General features: G+C 41.4%; 1 long non-coding RNA gene across 1 annotated transcript in view; it reads right to left on the bottom strand.

The window, feature by feature from the left end:
- The window catches only part of LOC132218989 (uncharacterized), a 56,346-nt gene extending 47,496 nt beyond the window's left edge, over nucleotides 1-8,850 (bottom strand). The window contains exons 1-3 of the long non-coding RNA XR_009449340.1: nucleotides 8,665-8,850; nucleotides 7,857-7,908; nucleotides 5,863-5,979 (exon numbers count right to left, since the gene is read on the bottom strand). This is a non-coding gene — a long non-coding RNA (uncharacterized LOC132218989). The remainder of the gene's footprint in view (nucleotides 1-5,862; nucleotides 5,980-7,856; nucleotides 7,909-8,664) is intronic.
- Between the last annotated feature and the right edge of the window lie 5,259 nt (nucleotides 8,851-14,109).

Raw genomic sequence — 14,109 nt, 5'->3', positions numbered from 1 at the left:
GTTTAATAAATCCTTTCACATTGAGGCTTATTTCCTTGGAATGCTCCTGCTAAGAAGCTAGCTACCATGTAAATTCATTCACCCTGAGACTACCATGCTATATGAAAGCCCAAGCCAGCCTCCTGCAGAAGCCACATGAGGGAAAACTGAGGAGCCCAGCCAACAGCCATACTGAAGCTCCAGACTGACCCTGATCAAGCCATTCCGGCTGGTTCCCAGACAGTCGAGCCAACCCAACTGAAGTCCCACACATCACAGAGCAGAGCTAAGCCAGTCCCGGTATTCTGAATCTGAAATTCTGACCCATAGAATTATGAACAAATAAAATATATTGTATTTTTAAACCAGTAAGTTTTGGGCATCATTTTCCATGTGGCAATGGATAAGCAAAACAAAGTATTTAAAATATTAGAGTCTATTATTTGCTGATTTAAAGCTAGTTCACTAGCATCCTGCCAAACTTTTGGCCAGAATTTTAGTCATTTTAACACTGAAATGGATTTCTACAGAAGTCTTGGTCCAATGACCACAGATGAAGCACCAAAGCATCCAAGAAAAAAATAACCAAAGCCTTCCCTCTTCAAAGATGGCAGAGTAAAGCCATTTCCCATGAATGGTCATAACTACCCTCTCTGCCTCTTCACAAGTGGAATCCAAGCAGTGCAACTCCAACAAGGAGAATAGGACAGTCCCTGCTCTTTACTAGAGCATGCTGGGTTGCCCAGGTAAATCTTCTCCTTCTTATCTTGGAGTTTCGATTCCTTTTGATTCTGTCTTTAAGTTCCTCATTCCAGGGACATTAACAACAAGTTCTCTATAAATATTTATGCATACAGTAAGTATCACACATATCAAAAGTTTCACTGAAAGGTGACCTCTTTTCAATGTAGATAAGAAATGCTCTTCTTCGCCAAGAAACTATAAAGCCTGTACAGATTAAGATGATCCTGATTATCAGGTAGTTCTTAATTATAATGTTTAAGTTTTTAAGTCATTAAGACCCTTGACTATTGGCCATTCACTCTAGGTATATTTCTTCACAATGGTGTACTTTAAATGCTGTCCTCTTATATGGCCTTTAACCAATAAATACTTTTAAGATTTTTGGTGTTTTTATATATCCCCTAAGTGTTTTATTGGTTATTTGTGTATCATTTGTGTTTCTCCATCATACTACATGCCTGAGATCATTCCCTTTCTGTAACTCATTCCCCATTTCATTTATTCTATTACAACATCTACAAGTCACCACCATCTTTATGAAGAGGATTCAAGAATTTCTAAAAAATATCTGCAGTTAGGTCATGCAAAAAGGAAAAAAAGACAGTGTCTCTGACATACTTCACCATCTGAAGGCCTAACCATACTTAGAAGTTTTACTGAAGAACTGTGTGTGTGTGTGTGTGTGTGTGTGTGTGTGTGTGTCATACCAATACATGGACTGTCCTACTCACCAAAACTAGTCTTTGAAATTTAAATTAGGAGCCATCTAATAAAATTATGAGTCATCTAACAAAAACTACAAATCAATTTATATTAAATTTTGAAGTGTGCATATACAACATAACACTCATGCATGTGACATACATACACACATATACTAGAGGAAGTTTTAACAATAACAACTATTGTTTTTTTTTACTGATTGATTTTAGAGAGAGGAAGGGGAAGGAGGAGGAGGAGGAGGAGGAGGAGGAGGCAAAGGAGGAGGAGGGGCAGGGGGAGAGAAAAACATCAACATGCACCCTGACAGGGGATCAAACCTGAAACCTGGGTATGTGCCCAGACCAGGAATTAAACCCACCACCTTTGGTGTATGGGATGACGCTCCAACCAAGTCACACAATAATAACAACTATTCTTGACTGGCATTTGCATTCCTAATCTCATTTAACATTTGTCACAACACCGCAAGGTGTTATTATATTCATTTTACAGTTAAGGAAACTGGGACTCATATAGAGTGAATTACTTGATCTGTGGTCATACAGCTTAAAAATGGTGGAATCAGGATTTGTATCCAATGTACTTGCTTTTCTACTGTGTCACACAGTTAAAAATGATTGCTAAAGAGTTATGTGAAACCTAAGCACAGGCAACATGTCTTGATGAACTCTTGCTAATGGTTTTTATCTTAAGGTGAGCGTCCAGAGATGAGAAATCTGAATATACATGTTACTAGAATAATGCACAAGAGCCAGAAATCTGTAAGGACTAGGGAGAGACAGGGTTTTATAAACAAGAGCTATCACCCAAACCCAAGAGTCACCTTCCCATTACCCAAACCCAAGCATTCAATCTTTTTGTGCACAGAAGCAGTCTCTTAACTTGCCACTCCCTTAGCCTGAAACTCTATCAGTTAACACAAGGGAAGAGTTTAGCAAGTCCCAAAACCAGAGGACCTCACCCCTTAATCTTTCCAGTTAGACCTTACACTCATGCCTAGTTTCTATCAAAATGATCGCTCCCCATGCACTTAGAGAACAAAAAAGGAAGACAGAAGACAGTAATGATGGACGGGCCATACTTATACAAACTATGTTAGAAATATTTCATCACAGTCTCATCACAAAAACATATTGTGAAGATTTCTACTTACCATTTCCAACACTCTAGGAAGCAGTGGTTTGGGGTCAATATCTAATTCCATCTTATAAATATATCAGTGCTTCTTTCTAATAGTGACTGGCTCCATAGTAGACACATGTTAGGAGCCTAAGTATTCTTTGACTGGTCCTTAATTCCACTTCATATGTGAATTTCTTTTTTAATGTGCATAGTAACCTGGGGGTCTTCTTAAAAATTCAGATTCTGGGTTTCTAGTAGGTCTGGGTTGGAATCCAAGATTCTGCATTTCTAACAAGCACCCAGATGATGCTGAGATTGATGATTTATAGGCCACGCTGAGTAGCAAGATTATAGATGAATTCAATCCATCAGCCATTTGCCATATCCCCTAGCCTAGAAGATTAAAATTCTTATCTAAAAGCCAGCCTCAGTAGGTTTAATACGGATTGAACTACGTGAAAAATATAGCAGGTAAGGCGGCATCACTAGAATCCCATTAGCATTGTCTTGCTCAAAGCAAGTGAAGCTTGCAAGAACACTGATTAAGGAAGGCTTTGAAAGAAGGTGTTTCTTGATTTTGGTCAAGAGTAGAGAACAGAATGAAGTCTGGAAACTAAAGAGATCGATCTCCTTGTCCCAAACTATTCCTGGCTTCAATGCATTGGTATAGCCGTGGGAAGTTCACCACTGCCAGACTCACTGGAGAGGATGAAAATCACCGGTCCAATGTTGTCTATTGTGTTAGGTAACACAGCACTAAAACGTATGCCACTATTACATGTGAGCATTCACTTAAAAAATTCTAAATTATCTTCAGTTAACCGAACAATGGTTGAAGTTTTCAGAAAAACAACAATAATTCTGTGAAATTATGGCCTTTTCCACACTAAGCTAACCCAGCTCGGACTGGGTGCTCTCATTAGTGTTACTGATGTTCTTCTTTCTTTTCAAGAAATTCACATATGAATTGGAATTAAGGACCAGTCAAAGAATACTTAGGCTCCTAACATGTGTCTACTATGGAGCCAGTCACTATTAGGAAGGCAAAATAAGGAAGTGCATGAAGTCAGAACTTCAGAGAAGGAAATTAAATATACAAAACAGTCCCTTTGCCCAACTGCAATTCCTGTCACCCATAATCATGGTAAGTAGTCATGATAATTGTTCCCTTTGCTGGTGTTATAAGGAAACTGATTTGAGCTGAGAGACAAAAAAGGAAGCATGTCTCCTCAGTAAAGCTCTTCCTCCTTGAAATTTTCTCCCACACCCAACAAAAACGTCTAAAGCCATCGTGACCCTCTTACCCAGTTCTACCACGTCAACTCCTAGGACTGGCCTCACACCCTTCTCAAATACCCAGGCATTGCCACACAGCCTTCCCCTGGGGAGGCCCCAGCTTGTTTTTCCAGAGGGCAGCAGTCATTACCTGAATGGCAGGTTTGCGTGGCAAGCCGCCTTAATGTGGGGTTTTGCAGACATCACGCCTGGGTTGTCATTAGTGTCCTCCGAAAATAGTAATCAGCTGGCAGACCAAAAAAGGGCATTCCAAGAAAACATTAATTCAAGTGTTTGGGGAAGCCATGGAAAATCTAAATTCATTTATGTTTTAGCTATTCAAAGAAAGAGCTAACATACACACAAGGACAATCAGCTAAAAGTTTATGAACTACACTTGCTACAGTGCTGAGTTGGAAGAGGTTACACATCTATGGGTTGGTAGCTCTGGGGAAGGGGGTAGTGTCTTTGATCATTCCTGCCTGTACAGGGGGCTGAGCCTTACTGTAGGGACATGGGTGATTCCATTTCTCACACTGTCCCTTCTTCCTTCTTCTACAAGTGAGGTGCTTAGAAGGCTCATCTATGTCCTCCAGGCATCCTTGCCTCGCTACAGGAGACAAGGCAGCATCTGGCTTCCTCCTCTGCCCCCACCTCTAGATGTGGCTGCACCTAAGGTCAATATGGCCCAAGGGACATGACAGCACTCAAGTCTTCTCTCTTCCCACCAGTCAAACTGTCCCTGGGCCAACCAGAGGTTGAAGTGCACAGAACAGGGTTCCGTCAGACCACACGGAAGCTGCCTCTGAATAGCAGATGTCTAGAGTCAGTTCCCTCCCCCGTCGCAGGAAGCAGAAGGAAGAAATACGCCCCCCAATGACAAGCACAGCCCTGCTAACTACTTGTACCGGCTCCTACAGTGGCTTCCAGCAGCTGGCGGAAGGAAGCTGGGAGCCGGCACCGCTGGGCAAGACAGAGACCCACCCAGGGGTCCAGACACAGGGCAGGCTGGGTCAGAGGGACCCACAGACACCTGAAGTGGGGGGGCAATAGAAGGTGGAGACCAGGTCAGGGAGTTCAAGGCAGTGAGACACAAATATGCTCTTCCAGGAGCTTCCTGGTGGTGGCTGGAATCTGATCCACCCTCCCTCCTCCTCCAGGAGTGTGTAAGGAGGAGAATTCAGAGCTGACTCCCATAACCCTTGGGAAAGAAAACTTCCTAAGTGTTCTCTGCCACACTTGAAGGACCTGACGCTATGTGCAAGGTGCTCCTGTGCTTGTTGGGGGCCCCTCGCAGGGAAAGCCTTGGGGACCTCTCAGATATTTGCTCCCTACTGGCCCCCAGCTTTGTTCTGGTGCCTCCAAGTAACCTCTGACAATTACATGTTTATATAAAATTGTCCTGATATAAAAACACCTTCCGTGCTTCTCCTCTTAGTCACTTCTTGTTTCCTCTCCTCCGTAGTCAGCCCCAGCTAAACATTTCTTTGAAGAGAGGGAAAGGGGCGGGTAGCCCCTTGCTCTCAGAAGTGGAGAGGGGAACGGGAAGTGAAGAGGAGATGAAGAGGGGCTAAAACTGCAGGCAGCAACTGTTGCCTCCGTTTCCCCCAAACCCGCTCAGACTTGGAGGAAACGGAACCCATTCACAGGAAAAGTACAAAGGTGGGTTTGAGGTCAGGCAGTAGATTAAAAAGTTCCAGTTCCTGCTCTTGCAATTATCCCTTCTCGAAGTGCTGGCTCCCTTTACCAGACAACGTGTCGCAGTTTCTTTCCCTCTTGGCATCTATGACCTCCAGGCACCCGAGTATCTCGTGTATCTTTCAACAGATCAAAAGGCAGAAAGAAAAATGTTCTTGGACCAACTCCTAGAAAACTCTGAAACCAGATTTTCCAGGGGCCTTTCAGGCCAGTCAGTGCCTGTTATTTTACGCTGTGGCATCTTTCTTTTAAAACGATAAATGAAAAGATGAAAATTCACAATTCCAGCAGCATCGGTTTCTAAATTGCTGTGTTACCTACTTAAAAACGCCTGTGGACTTCTGTCATCTGTTCTGATTCCCAGGCTCCTGCCTTTCTTTCATGGAAAACAGAAAGCCTGAGCTCTCAAACCACGGGGCAACGGCGCTTGTCGGCACACTGTAAGGGGTCAGACATCAATTCCAATAGCAGTGGAACCAGATGGACATTAAGATTCAATTATTTCCTTGTTAATTAGAAAGAGGTTTTTTTAAAAAAAATAAAAAAAGTATTTGTGTTTATAAAGAATATAAAATAAAACTATATGAAAGATAGTAACTGGTTTTTCAATATTTACAGATAGCTATAGGATAGCCAAATCATAAAGTGTCATTAGCACACAGCTACCCCACTTGTTTACATGTTTTCTGTGGCTGCTTTTGGGGTTACAACAGCAGAGCTGAATAGTTGTAACAGAGTCCCTCTGGGCCACAAAGCCTAAAATATTTTCCATCTGGCCTTTTCAGATAAAACGATTAATTGCCAACCCCTTCTATGCATACGAGGGTGGGAGAAAATGAGTTGAAATGACATCAGGAAGAGTAAGACCCATCTGTATCAACATCTCTGCCAGGGCACGGGGACCGGCCTTTAAACCTTTCCTAGAACTGAGAGGGCCTTTGACCCCTTGCCCACTATTAAACATGAACATGACTAATTTCAAGAATATCCAGGTAGTTCAGGACTGGTGTAACAATTTAAAAGATTGAAAAGTATCTGCTGTTTCCCAGGTGATTCATGCTTATTGCAAAAAATAAATATCAGATAAAGAAAATATTTTGCTTTTTACTTTAAAATTGTAGAGTTTCCCAAATACTTTGATTGGTCAGCTGTTGCTCACCAAAAGGTAATGCTGTCCTTTGCAAGATGCCACTTGAACACAGAAAGAAGGATGGTAATGACTCACAAACGTGGGTTTCAATAGGAGCACTGGAAGGGTTGCTTTAGCCTTTATTAGATATGAAGAGAGTGCCCCCTGCTGCCCAGAAAGGCCACTTGAGCCTGAACTCAATATTTTTCCTGATCAGGGCTCTCAGGTTGGACAAGGATCAACACCGCCTTGTGAAGAAATAAAGGAATATCAAACATTCACAATTCATGGCCCAAGGCATGGTAGCAACTTTAAATCTCAGTACATAGTTTGTATAACATGTATGGTAGCAAAGAACACCCACCAAAACGAAATCACCAGGTTTTTGTTTCTCTCCCTTAAGCCTGCCTCCCTACTAAAAATAAAAATAAAACTACGTACAGTCTTCTACAACCACTATCTGAACACAAATTCCTTTAACAATGAATAAAGAATTTAATTCCTCACTTTAGAAAGAATACTGGCCAAGGGTTTTGCTCACGATAGGTTGCCAATATTCCACTAATTTGATCCATAGAAATGGTAATTTCATGTGGTTCTACCTGAATATTATGAGCCCATCAACACCTGACAAAGATTTAGAGTACAGCCTAAAGGTGTGAAGTTGGGGGCAGGCTTTCCTTTTTGACCGACAGATACAGTGACCGGAAGCTGAGGATACAGTATGTAAGCTTTCTGGTCTCACATTTTCCCCAGGGCCTCCTCTGAATTCCTCCGGCCAATAAAAGTAGAGGGTGGGAATTTAAAGTATCTTCTTGTCATTTAGGTAACTCTGTTCCATGTTTTAAAAAATTGTAAAATAGTGTTTTCTTTTTAACATAACCATCCGAATAAAAGAGATTCAGGAAAGAGGAGACTTTTAAATCATCTCACCATTGCCTCACTCTGACATTCTACTGAACAGGAATGTTTGCTAACAGGTGAAGTAAAAGGCCCACTGACTGTAACTGTGGGCCTGCAATGGATGACTGTGCTATGGAGGCCAGTGGCAGTCAAGGATTGGGGCTGGGATAGACACAGGCCTTGTCAAAGACCAAGTGCGAAGAGGACAGGGACTGCTGATTTGAAAGTGGGAGAATCTGGGAAGCAGAACATTTAAAAGTTCCGACTGCTAAAGCAAACTTACGTGTAGACTTGTGATTCCTTAAAATGTCCATGATGATTTAAGGCAATGGTCCCTAGATTAAAAACACAAAGAATCATGGTGTCTGATTTCTCAGATTTGAAAACACTGTGGTCAAATGCCCTCCTCCAGGACATAAATAATAGACACAGTAAAAGCCTGAATTATATTCTTAACCTATAACATCAAGCACCAATCCCCAAGATGACAATGTGGAACGTAAGGATGGGAACTATTGAGTTGAAGGGTTTCTCTTGAGTCTAAGTATAATTCAGTATAATCTTGGGGATTTTTAAGTACAGAGGCAAGAAAAAACAAAATCCGACACCTATACAATATATTCAGTATAGGACCAAAACAGAAAGCCAATCTTCCAGCAGAGGGAGCAAGAGTTAAATAAATACTTTTTTTTTTTTTTTTTAGTCAAAACATGGAAGCTTAATTCAGAACCCAAATGGTTCATTTTATCTTCAATGGTATTATTTCCTCAAGAGTAAATAAACTTGGTCACAGTGACACAGATAGTAAAATCCTCCGTCCCCTGACTCCAGGTCCTGTGTTCTTTCCCAGGGTGAAGCTGATATGGAGTGAATTTTTCATGTTAATTGCCCTATAGAAGCATGCATCGAATTCCTTATTTAGATTAAGAACCATGGCAAAGTACATTTTAATTGGTAGCAGACACCATAATAACAGGAAGGATTTTTAAGGAAAATACAAAGACATCTTCCTCTTTAAAACGATCCACTGGACCCTTCATTCATTCATTCATTCATTCGCTCACTTATCATAGTATCAACTGTGTACTTACTATGCTAGACATTGTGTCCACACTTCACCTTAGATCCCTTTACACTCCTGTACTGAAGTTTGGATTATATTAGCTCCTTCGTCAGGTAGCCCATTTCCTGTGATACACTACTAGGCATCATTGTGCTGTTGCCTATGTGATTGCTGATGTTACACTTGGACAGTTGTATTTAGTGGGTAAGATGGACAGAATATTTCCAGATGAGCCTTCCAGACTCACTGCACTTTATATGCTTACTCACTCAGCACATATTTGTTGGCAAAGGTCCAGTGATCAAACTTCATGGTTCAGAAATTTTACTTTATCAGTCCACTCGACAACGATCAGGAACTAAGGAAATGGAATCATATAAACCCCATTAACAAGAGACCCCTATTCATTTACAATGAAAGTGTCGGTGGTGGTGTTTTACCATGACCCAGTGCACCTCTGTCTTGTGATTGATGTGCCTACAAACTAAACTAAATACCAAAAATTGTTTGATAATCATGGAATAAAGACAAAGGCTGTGAATAGGCTTGAGAGGCATTTTTCTAAGGAATGGGGAAGCTCCAAATAACAATATTTTGTGATAAAAATACTATTTCTGCCAGATGGCGTCTGTCGCACAATATTCATGCTGCCTGTTCCAGTCTCCACCTATACCGCCACCTGCACACCCTAAGCTAGCCTCTCTGGCTAGACTGTGAACCCTTGAGGAGGGAACAGGCTTACTCATATTTGTACCTAGATGATGCTAGGTTCTTGGAATTTCCAATGATCAGATGGGTGGGTGAAAAGATGGATTGGGTGGATGCATGAACGAAGGCAACTCCAGTTACTCAGACGCTTACCAGAGTCCAAAGCTTCTCACTCTGAATCATTATTAGTTTGTTCTTTAGCTTTAAGTTTAATTTCCTTGCATTCAAAATTGTGTATGTTACCACCAATACTACTCTACCTTCTCAAATAACTGTAAAAGAAAGTATCCACTTGAAAAATGTGTCTTATCATCTATCCTGTTCATTTAAAATCAGTATTTATAAAGTGTGGCCTAGATGTCGCTTCAAAAATATAGGGGATTACTTCACAGGCACAGGAGATTAGCTTCCCATACTATATGGATTAAAAGCCAGAGTCCTTGAAGGACAATGCCATCTGCACAACATTCCCATTTACCTCCTTTCCTACCACTCTCCCTCCCACTGCTCAGCACCAGCTCTGGGCCCCCCACTGCTCACAGCTACAGACCTTTGCATCTAGAAGGTTCTGCACCCCAGATTTCTACATCACTCTTCCCTCTCCATGAAGCTTCTGGTTACCACTCAGATATTGCCCTCACTGTGAGGCCAAGCCTAGTCACTCTATATCCTAGTACAAGCGCACCGTCCCTACCCCACCCCAACCCCAGGCCCCTTCATTTGTCTCCATTGTATGGATCAGCCTCCGGCATGCTCTCTTCAACTCTAGTCCCCTCCTCTGACCTAAAGTCCATGAGAGAAGAAACTTTGGTGTTTTTTCATTATTGTATTCCCTGTCCCTACAGAGGGCCTAGCACACACTTAAAATATTTATAAATATTTATGAATGAATGAGTGAGTGAATGAATGGTTCATACTAAACAAGAGCAGTCCCCAGTCTCCCCACTCCTGAATCTTCCTCTCCAAAATCTTTTAAATATCTCTTCAGGTATTTACCTGCATGTTTCTAAAGAACACGCTTATATGGCTATTTCTTGACTATTCAATTTAAGACGTTAATGACTTAAATTCCTACTGTGGCAGATGATGATACAGGATTCTTATAGCACCTCACAGCCCCAGTTCCCATTTCTCCACCTTTCTGGCATAATTATATCACATTATCTTATAATTTGCTTATATATTTTTGCCTGTATGTCTCTAGATGCAATAATACAATTGAATGTTTCAATACAGTTCATTGATACAAGACAGTCCCTCTAGATCAGCGGTTCTCAATCTGTGGATCACGACCCCTTTGGTGGTCGAACGACCCTTTCACAGGGGTCGCCTAAGACCATCCTGCATATCAGGTATTTACATTATGATCATAACAGTAGCAACATGACAGTAATGAAGTAGCAACGAAAATAATTTTTTGGTTGGGTCACAACATGAGGAACTGTATTTAAAGGGCCAGAAGGTTGAGAACCACTGCTCTAGATACAATTCTAGCTAGAACAAAACTCCTAGGACCTATGAATGTGTTAGATTTCCTGCCATCACCTCTCCCCTCAATCAAGCTACCCAGCTGTCCAGCACATGATCACAGTAAATTTTAATATGCACACAAACCATCGAGGATCTTTTGAAAACACAGGTTCATACTCAGCAGGTCTGAGGTGGAGCCCAGGATCTGCATTTCTAACCAGTTCCCAGGTGCTGTCAATGCTGCTGGTCCACGGACCAAACTCTGAGTCTAAGGCATTACAACTTGTACCCAGTAGATTCGCATTAAAATTAAATAATTAGGTCTCTAAGCTTTGCATTGGTTCAAAGCATTTAATTTTGGATCTGAGTACTAAAACTACCAATGTACTTTTACAATTTATTAAAATTTCTGACAAAATAGAAGCAAGTTAACATTTCAACTTTCACCCATATGAAACTTCCAGCATAAACAGGCCCAGCTCACTCCTTGGCACTACCCAGATGTACCCAAGCTCTGTTCAAACAGTGCAGATAATCGTAAACCTGGTGGAGATGGTTGGGAGGGTGGGGCTACTTACACATGTTGATTTAGAAATGTGCTCTTTGTCCTGCGGTGAATGGTGGTGTGCTGCGTCGTTATAGCATTTAGCCTTCATTGACATCTGGCTTTAGAATGCCATAATCTAATGCATTATTGAGTCCTGCCCTACCCCTTCTTTCACCACCTCCACCCCCCAAGGCCTGGGTTATCTCTTTTTTATTTTTTATTTCTTAGGCTATAAAAAGATTGTGGTGATGGGGAAGTGAAAGAGCATTAGCTCCTCCCAAAACCTACCTAAACCACTTACTCTCTTATAGCTGCAGATAAATATTAAGTACACTCTTAGGGGAGGACAGGACAAACTACATCATTTGCAGGGCCCAGTGCAAAGTGAAAATGCAGGACCTCTTGCTCAGAATATTAAGAATTTCAACACTGTGACAGCTGAGCATTAAACCAAGTGCTAAGCCTTTCTAAGGTCATATGCTCATGAAACCAATCATGGTGGAGAGACTGACATAATGAAAACCCAGTAGGAAAGTGACCAGACTCTTTTTCCCTCTTTCTCCTTCTCAAAACAAATGTCAGAAAAGAATAACTATGATGAGAATGGTGGTGACATTCATTAGATTGTTGACTAAAATATCCTATATAATAAAAGCCTAATGTGTTAAGCGTCCGGTCGTCCAGTAGGCCGTTCAACCAATCAAAGCATAATATGCTAATGATATGCTAAGGTAGCTCAACCGCTCACTATGATATGCACTGACCATCGGGAGGCAGACACTCCGACTGGTAGGTTAGCTTGCTGCTGGGGTCCAGCAGATCAGGACTGAGCAAGACGGACCTGACACGCCCTGGAACCCTCGCATGGTCCTCTCCAGCTGGCCAACCTCCTGTGTCCCTCCCGGGCCACAATCGTGCACCAGTGGAGTCCCTTGGCCTGGCCTGCACCCTCTCGCAATCCAGGACCCCTTGGGGGATGTCGGAAACCCCATTTCGGCCTGATCCCGCAGGCCAGGCCAAGGAACCCCACTGGTGCATGATTTTGTGCACCGGGCCTCTAATATATATATATATATATATATATATATATATATATATATATATATATATATCCCTATCTTATCTTTGGCCTGCCTTTCCTTTCTTTTTTGCTAAAATATGTCAACTTTCTCATTAAGAAAAACCTAACTAGCTGTCACTGAATCAAACCAAGGTGAAACTGAACTCTACCTTTTGTCTGATTATAATAAAATAGTTTACCTAGTCTATGATTTTAAAAAAATGTAACAGCACAAATATGATGGGAGGAGAGGGTGTATAATTTCAAACAATAAGCTTTTCAAGTCATCAGGCAGCACATCTCAAACTTCAGTGACTCACTAAGAATCTTACCCTGAGACTGAGGACCACACTTGAAAAGCTGAGTGTTGGAACTGCTTACCCATTAAGGCAGCCACTAACCTCATGGACCTATTGAGCATTTGAAATGTGGCTTGTCCAAATGATGATGTGCTGTGGGATATGCAAACTGCATTTCCAGAACAGTCCACAAAAAGATAAAATCTCATTAATAATTTTATATCGATTATATCTTTTGCATATATTGGCTAAGATGCAAAATGATGGAGACAAAATCATCATAACCATAGTGACAAAGCAGTTTAAGAATCATGGCTTTAACACGAGAGTGTGACAGGCCAGAAAAATTGGTTTCCATTTTTACTCTTTGACTAACTGGACATTGCTTCTAGCATCAATTTTGCTGAAGTTTTTCCATTCTGACAATGCGAAGGCACTATGTCAGTGTAATCTGAGGGGGTGAGGGATCTGGATTAGAGGTTAAAAGCCTGAAGTCCGATTGAATGTTATACTTATTATGTTCAATGGACATAACTGATGATTGGACACACACCACAGTAAATGCTATGCTTTTAGAAAGCCACCAGGCAAACCTTGAATAAAGCCTCAAATGACTTATGAACAAAACGAATACTGCAGTAGAAAATAAAATGAATTATTGGTATAGATCAAATTGCCCAGAAACATCATGAGTCAACATTAATGTCAGTTCCTCAGAACCAATATTTGCTCCTTATCTACTCCAGGCTTCCAAAACCTAGAGTCCTTCTGACAGCTCATTCCACAGAGGTGCATTTATTTAGAAAAAGTGTGTGTAGCTACCAGCCTGTCCACTCCGTCAATGTAAGACTTGCCCATAAAATCTGGTTGTATTTCACTCTGGGCAGCAATTATTAAGTATCCCTAAACACGTGTGTCAACACATAAAAAATTGCTCCAGGCTCTCTACCTTTTCATGGCTTAAAAAAGCAGAAAACACCAAACAAAAGGGCCTTTGTGGAACATGAGGCATCAGAAATATTAGTTGTGTTGTGAGAGCCAAAGAGTAGCAATTTATTCTTGATAAATATTAATAAACCAAGTTTCCATTGACAGCGAGTAAGTCCCCAGAAAGGTGTAAAGCCCCGAGTTGAGTATAAGGCCAGGAATCATCACAGAAACAAAACGCAAAACTACAAAAAGCTACACTAACGGCAATGGTTACTGCCACTTGTTACAATGACTGGTCTTCTGCCTTCACTTTTCTAAATCAGTTAAATGGTGCTCCCTGCCCTATGGTTGTTTCCTCCTGGCCCTCTGATGCCCAAGCAGATTATCTAAGGATTTATTATCTTATCTGCTGGCATCCCAACTCTGCCATTAATACATAACCTGAGCCCCAGAGCCTGC

The sequence above is a fragment of the Myotis daubentonii genome, chromosome 16 (assembly GCF_963259705.1).
Source record: "Myotis daubentonii chromosome 16, mMyoDau2.1, whole genome shotgun sequence".
Taxonomy (NCBI): Eukaryota; Metazoa; Chordata; class Mammalia; order Chiroptera; family Vespertilionidae; genus Myotis; species Myotis daubentonii.
This window is presented reverse-complemented; position numbering and strand designations above follow the sequence as displayed.